Genomic DNA, 8,080 nt, shown 5'->3' on the forward strand with positions numbered 1-8,080 from the left:
GAGATATGCCTCTTGGCATAACACGTTCATAAATCAAAGATACCGTCAGCCACTCATCGTCATAGGGTTAAATACAATACTAATAATAAAAGGTATAAATCAAAAAGAGTAAAACACACTAATTAAGTACAATGATTATAAAGTCTAAATACAATGGTTATAAAGTTTCAAATATCAACGGTTATAAATCAAAAACAAGGGAAAGGCTACCAAACGACTCACTTTTCTCAAACAGGTCCGCTGAGGGTAACCCTTCGCTGCACTGTCTCTATTACTAAGGTTACAAACTCTATATCAAAAGGTCAAAAAACTAAGGCGTGGCGGTGTAACCAAGCGATCAGCCAATCGCTGCAGTCGACAGCATGATCACGTGATTACCAGGGATGCGTCTCTCGGTTAAAGCATTGCAAAGCGGTAAGTAATAAACAATGAATAAAAAGCTATTAATCAAACTCCTGTCATATACGCTTATAAACTTCAACTGAACTCACAAGTCGTTAATCTAAACAAAAGTCATACGGCGTGGAAACAGAATGCAAAGACAAATTCGCTTTCATAATACATTACTCCTCTGGCAAAAAGACGGAAAAGCAAAACGATAGAAACTACTGAATTACATATAAACCTGTCAATCGTGAACAAAAGCTTGCGTTATCAAACAATACATATATAAGCGCACCAAACTCCCACCTCAAAAAGACATTAAAAAACGTTACAAAGGTGCTATCAACTCAAAAAAGCGTCAGAAGTATTCCGGAAACAACACATAAACAAAAACAACTCTTGAAACGTCGATATCTCTGTACTCGACAAATCTCAAAACTCTTAAAAAAAACACGTGGGGGCATCACTCCTCCCATCATATTCCGTACTCATAAACTCATAAAAACTCCATTAAACTTCACAACTCATAACACAGTGTTGCAAATACTCGTCCACTGAAGCGCGCTTAAATCGTTATAAAGGACCTCGAACGTCACTAAATATCAGTTCAAAACAAAAATCTGGGCGCTCACGTACATACAATTCAACATCACAAAAAAAAACGGTAAAAACAATAGGAAAAGCAAGCAATACATTACATTACTGAGCAATAGGGTTAGGGTTGTGGAAAAGAGTTCAACGTCCTGAGTTACACAGTGTCAGTTACAGTGTCCAGCGAGCGGTTCTCTAAGCAATACACAGATAGCTAAAGTCAAAGTCTATAAGCGTCTCTTCTCTTGTCGCGTTATTCCGGGTCGTTCTTTGTCATCTTCTTGTCTTTAATGTCGCTCAATTCTTAATTATACAGTCCTATTCGGTACTCGTCCTTCATAAGGGGTTCAGAAGTCTTCATTTCTTCAGCGTTGTACATCGGTGCCATACTGTTAACGGTGTTAGTCGTCAAGCGCGGTTTCGTCTCTGCCATCGAGCCAGTTAGTTCGGTTCACAAGAAAGACACCTCTTCGTCATTTCACTTCTCTTCACAGGATGTCAATGTGCGTAAGACGCAATGCCCAGGGTTCTCACACCACGTGTCAGGGGGAAATTCTCTTTTCTCTGGGGTTCTCCACACTTGCCAGGGGGGAAACTCGTCTCGTCTCTCTATCTCCTCCCCTTGAGGTACGGGATCGGGAAAGTCACTTTAACTTTACAGTCAAATAAGACGCACACAACGAAATACGTTTCAGCTCTCGTCTTAGTCGGTCAATCGAACACTCTATCAGACACAGCGCCCTGGGGAAAAGATCCCCAAGACTCTCGCAAGGCTGAACCAAGACTCGCCCAAGACTGGACTGCGTCAAGGCTCGCCCCTGGACTCTCTCGGACTGGACTCGACTGCCCAGGACTGCGTCTGTCGTGGAGTATTCGCCAAGACCAACTCAAACTCTCTTTATTCATTTTCAAAACTCTAACCAATTACAAAGCAGTAAAAAGACTCTAAGGCGTAAACTTCAATCATAAAGCCAATCAAACTAAGTACTGAATACGTCATATCTTTTGATTAATCGTTCACTACATTAATAACTACGGATGTCAGAATAGCGACGGTATCTTGTAATTAGTTCCAAATCACTGAGCCAAGTTCCGTCCAAAACTTCAAATAGGCCTACACGATGACAGACATAACACAGCAATTCGCTAATAATCAGTTAATTAAGTCGGTCAACAGATACGCGAAAACAAATTCATGACATAACCATGGAGCTCCATGAACTAACACACATTATTAAACACCGATGCCCCTGTCTATCTGTAGTCTAAAGTTTCATACCACCTTGAACAATATAAGTATAACTGGAAATTCCCGCGGATGACAATGGTAAATAATCCAAATTCAAATCTGTTCGGAATTATTATATAGCTAATTCCATTGTATTCAGTGTCTATCGCGTAAATAACACACGGTCGTCCTGAGATAAACGTTCAAACAGTGGCATTGAAAATGGGTAAAATTGTGTGGACTAATGTAAAATCAATTCGTGTCATCGAGTCGGAAATGTTTTAAAATCTTCGGAACTTTAATGGTCCAGAAAAATGCATAACACATACTGCCCATAATTACGATTTGCATCAATGCGCAGTGTAATGTAAAAACGGGTGTAACTTTTTTCTAATTTAAAACCATTTTTTGCAAAGATTGGCATGCTTGTATCTTAACTTATTTTATTTAAGCAAGCCTTAGATTTGGTTGGATAAATCTCTTGAAACAAATAAGGGTCGAAATAGAGAGAGGAATCTGTTCACGTACACATTGTTTGCAAAACTGTCACATACTAGTGCGCATGGAGGTATCTATTCCTGTGCACCTTTAAAAGAACTTTTCAAAAGATATAAATGTTAATAGCAGCTTATCCTTGTCAAATTTATTTCAAAGTGCCGGCGTTAATCTGATCTATTTCATCGGGGAAAATTTTCCCACTTTTTACGACTGCGATTTTTTATCCGATTCGGAAAAAAATAGTTTACTCACCAGTGTCTGACTACACTACGAAGCTAAAAGATGACTTCACATAAAGTTGGCATGTGTCGAAGACGAATTACATGCATCCTAACACGTAGCATAGTGAAATAAACAGGAAATTCAACACATGTGTTGACTGAACGAAAGTCAGATACCGTCCTCAAATTTAATTAACAGCTTATTCTATTTCGTGCTCTCAACTCAATATTATATCATCGTTGGTCTCATGCCGTAATGTTTGACATGATTCTGTCAACAAGATTTGTGTGTTGATGTTAGCAACCGTCTTACTTATACTAAATACCGTTAATTGATAACAATGTTTTTTTTTAAAGTCATTCAATCCAATCCATCGGTTATCCGATGAAGTTTCTAATCGTAAAAAATCAACGGTGATGTTGTCAGAGTGCCAGTGTATACTAACATCGCATCGTTGTTAGCGTTATTTAAAACATTGTTATGAATTGGAATAAAACGCAAACGACATACTTTAACAGTCTACACACTCGAATACGACAATTCAGCATAAACATTTTTCCGATTTTTCTAAACAAAACTAGGAATATATTCCAAATACCGTCCCACATCGAGTGACTGTGAATGGAGATAACTTGCAACAGGGATTATTACATTACATAGGTATAACATTAAAACAACACTACTGGAATTAATGTTGATGATGTTTTGAAAAGTGTGACATTATTAGGTTGCATATTTTGATACTCGCCGACATTTTCGTTATGAGATCATTAAATATGCCCAATTTTAATAACGTCAAACCAAACCCCCCTTGTATTAGTTGACCTCAATGACCTATTCCAACCATGACCTTACTTTCTCCCCAGAACTGTATAATCAAACAGCGTTGCACTTGAATCCTCGTGTAATTAAAAGTTGGCACGTTCCTTTCCAATATTGCTTAAGGTAGCAGGATAGTTTTTTTGCATGAAAAATGTAAACACCTATAATCGGAATAAATTTTACAAGAAACCATACAATCTATATATGTTTAGAAAGCTCTTGTCTTGTATTTTCCTACTATTAATATTTTGTGAACATTGTGTTTGTTTTAGCGTCACGTGATTCTGAAAATCAGCGGGGCTGATAATTTAACTAACGTGAATAAAATTTTAATTGTCATCTCTACAGTCATTCATGCGATCAAAAACTTTACACTGTTTTGAAGCAAAGGTCATGAAGTTTAAATCCGTATTTCTATTTTTTGCATTAAGTTTTTTTTTTCTTTCCGAAAATCACAAATTTCAAGCACGTTTTTTGGTGTTAAAGTTAGAGTATACCGGTGGTTTGCACGAGGTTTGTGAAAAAACGCAATAGAATTTTGCAAATATGCAAATACGGATATGAAGCCAACATATCCAAGAGTAGGAAAAGTTAAACGGCGACATCGTAGCGCTATTCACTGAAACGCCATTTAAAATTAGGTCAACGGTAATTGCCAAAAACCGAACACCGAGAAATCGGCACTTTTATGATTTCAAACTTCAATCAACGTTAACTCCCGTTTTAGGAGCAAAATTTACATGGGCTAATTGTAAATGAAATGCTTTGAAAGTTGTTTTCGGGAAAAATCATGAACCGATATTTATATCTGTGAAAAACTTTGTTTTTTTGCCGTTTTCTTTCACGCTATGGAGTTTTGTGACGGTCTGTGCTGATAACGAACGGTGACGTCATTCATTAAAGCTTGGATTATGCAAAGTGGGCGATTCTGTTTGCGAGTAACAAACAATACAGACACTACACTTGGCAGTTGAAGTGTTTTCAAATACAGTGTATTTATTTTTGGGCCGTTGTGTTTGTAAACTTATTAGTTCAAGCATGATGCCACGAGTTTCGAAGTCTCCTGGAGGCAGCTCGTACATACTGGCGAAAGGGCGGACCCGTTACTGGTTGAGGTAACCCCTAATAGCTTGACAGTTTCACCAGAGCGCGCCGTCCCTTTCCAGTCGCTCGCATTCCAATGGCAGCCTTTCTATTTATTTCGAAAACTGACCCCTTCTTTCGGGATGACGGGAAGCTAGGCTGGCTCAGTTGCGATCGAATACAATCTCCTTGCGTTCAAAGAAATTCAAACTGACTGCCTAGACCGTGACGCCTGCGCTCCACTATTGAGATATTGCCTACTTTGCAAAATTGACAAATCTCTTTTTCTAGGGCGCCATTCAACAGTGACATGTCAACGAGTCGAATCTCGCCGTCTTCAAACGATCGGCCGTGACATTCACTCTCACTTTCTTCTTCTACGTCGGAAGGTAACAATATTTTCCTGCGAGATACAGACATCTCTCGAACGTTTTGAACAGGACTCTCAGTGTCACGGTAAAACTTTCTTCGCCCACTTCATGGCTGACACTGGTTTCGACGGGGAAATCCGTTCTGTACGAACCCAGCATCGTCTCTTTCTTTTTTGACAGGAGTGATCATTCTTTTGACGTTTTTCTTCTTTCTTCCTCGATTTCTTTTTATTGGAAATTTTTGCGTGCTTACTATCTCGTCCATAACTAGTGAATGACAACTAAACTAAAGAATTACTGACAACCATCTCCTTCTTTGCATATTTTGCACATTAATGAAGGAAGCTGCCCTGTTTTTTAATTGGTGTGAATAGAATAATTGTAAAATGTGACCCAGTGATGTATGCCGGCATGTAGGATTTCCTGTGCTATTAAAAATCAAATCCCGCAAAACAGAGTTGTACCGTCGCAGTAACCTCCGGTCTTATACTTGTAGATGAATCTCTTCAAAATTTAATTGTAACCGGACTCACTGTTATCATCTATAAAAACTACCTAGATTTTAAATGATACTTTTATTTTTTACCGAAGTCGTACAAAAAAGTCAACCCTTGCCTTGCGTGAAACACTGGCCCACTATCCGATGTCAAGACGTCGGCTCGGGGGGGGGGGCACGCTACTATTTCGTTGCCGTGCATTTTGTTCGCATGAGCACATTAGATAAAACAACCAAGTATTTATCAGACAGATTTATTACATGTAACATAATTTACGAATTTAGAAAAACCTAAGCATGCAAGTATGCCTACTTGGTGAAAACTCCTCTGAAAAATGGATTATATAAACCAGGTCCAAGCATATTCTTATCATTGATCAACCTTTACATGTAGTTTGTGGCCTGTTACCAGAATTTTCATGCAATGCATAGCCACCACTAATGACCGTATTTTATTGTTTGCAACCATATTTTGTAAAAGGGAGCCCCCTCCTCTAATGTAACTGCATTACTTCTGGACTAGGAAAGTAACCCCGTGGTCAGACACCTTTCAATGACAAAGCCAAGAAAAAATATTACAGAAATTTATTGTAAGTTTTTATTCTGTTAACATATAATTACATTGAAGTGGTACATTCATGTACTTTTTTGTTTATTCAAAATTTGTTGTTCAAAAGCGATTGTTTTGTCTTTGCTGTACTTCCTGTCTAGAAAGGCAGCAGTGCACACATCTTATCAGCTGTGTGTAAACTGTTTGTAAATAGCAAATAAAGAAAGTGGCTCAACTTAAAACTATTTACCCTCAGTTCAGTTATGTTTGTAAACCATGCATATTAATGAGATGCACTAGTTGGGTGTACACTGGATAAACAAAAACTTGGTCATTTGTTTGCACACAAGAAAAAAATCAGTTTACTTGTACAAGATATTTTTTTTTTCAATAAAATAAAAACACCAATGTATGTAGCATGCCTTAGGGAGCTATTCGTGTGATTTTCAAAAAAAAATGTGAAAAGTGCCCAAAAAACTATTCTGCTACCTTAAGGCTCTTGTCTTGTATTTTCCTACTATTAATATTTTGTGAACATTGTGTTTGTTTTAGCGTCACGTGATTCTGAAAATCAGCGGGGCTGATAATTTAACTAACGTGAATAAAATTTTAATTGTCATCTCTACAGTCATTCATGCGATCAAAAACTTTACACTGTTTTGAAGCAAAGGTCATGAAGTTTAAATCCGTATTTCTATTTTTTGCATTAAGTTTTTTTTTTCTTTCCGAAAATCACAAATTTCAAGCACGTTTTTTGGTGTTAAAGTTAGAGTATACCGGTGGTTTGCACGAGGTTTGTGAAAAAACGCAATAGAATTTTGCAAATATGCAAATACGGATATGAAGCCAACATATCCAAGAGTAGGAAAAGTTAAACGGCGACATCGTAGCGCTATTCACTGAAACGCCATTTAAAATTAGGTCAACGGTAATTGCCAAAAACCGAACACCGAGAAATCGGCACTTTTATGATTTCAAACTTCAATCAACGTTAACTCCCGTTTTAGGAGCAAAATTTACATGGGCTAATTGTAAATGAAATGCTTTGAAAGTTGTTTTCGGGAAAAATCATGAACCGATATTTATATCTGTGAAAAACTTTGTTTTTTTGCCGTTTTCTTTCACGCTATGGAGTTTTGTGACGGTCTGTGCTGATAACGAACGGTGACGTCATTCATTAAAGCTTGGATTATGCAAAGTGGGCGATTCTGTTTGCGAGTAACAAACAATACAGACACTACACTTGGCAGTTGAAGTGTTTGCAAATACAGTGTATTTATTTTTGGGCCGTTGTGTTTGTAAACTTATTAGTTCAAGCATGATGCCACGAGTTTCGAAGTCTCCTGGAGGCAGCTCGTACATACTGGCGAAAGGGCGGACCCGTTACTGGTTGAGGTAACCCCTAATAGCTTGACAGTTTCACCAGAGCGCGCCGTCCCTTTCCAGTCGCTCGCATTCCAATGGCAGCCTTTCTATTTATTTCGAAAACTGACCCCTTCTTTCGGGATGACGGGAAGCTAGGCTGGCTCAGTTGTGATCGAATACAATCTCCTTGCGTTCAAAGAAATTCAAACTGACTGCCTAGACCGTGACGCCTGCGCTCCACTATTGAGATATTGCCTACTTTGCAAAATTGACAAATCTCTTTTTCTAGGGCGCCATTCAACAGTGACATGTCAACGAGTCGAATCTCGCCGTCTTCAAACGATCGGCCGTGACATTCACTCTCACTTTCTTCTTCTACGTCGGAAGGTAACAATATTTTCCTGCGAGATACAGACATCTCTCGAACGTTTTGAACAGGACTCTCAGTGTCACGGTAAAACTTTCTTCGC

Source organism: Saccoglossus kowalevskii, chromosome 4 (assembly GCF_978046115.1).
Source record: "Saccoglossus kowalevskii chromosome 4, keSacKowa6.1, whole genome shotgun sequence".
Classification (NCBI taxonomy): Eukaryota; Metazoa; Hemichordata; class Enteropneusta; family Harrimaniidae; genus Saccoglossus; species Saccoglossus kowalevskii.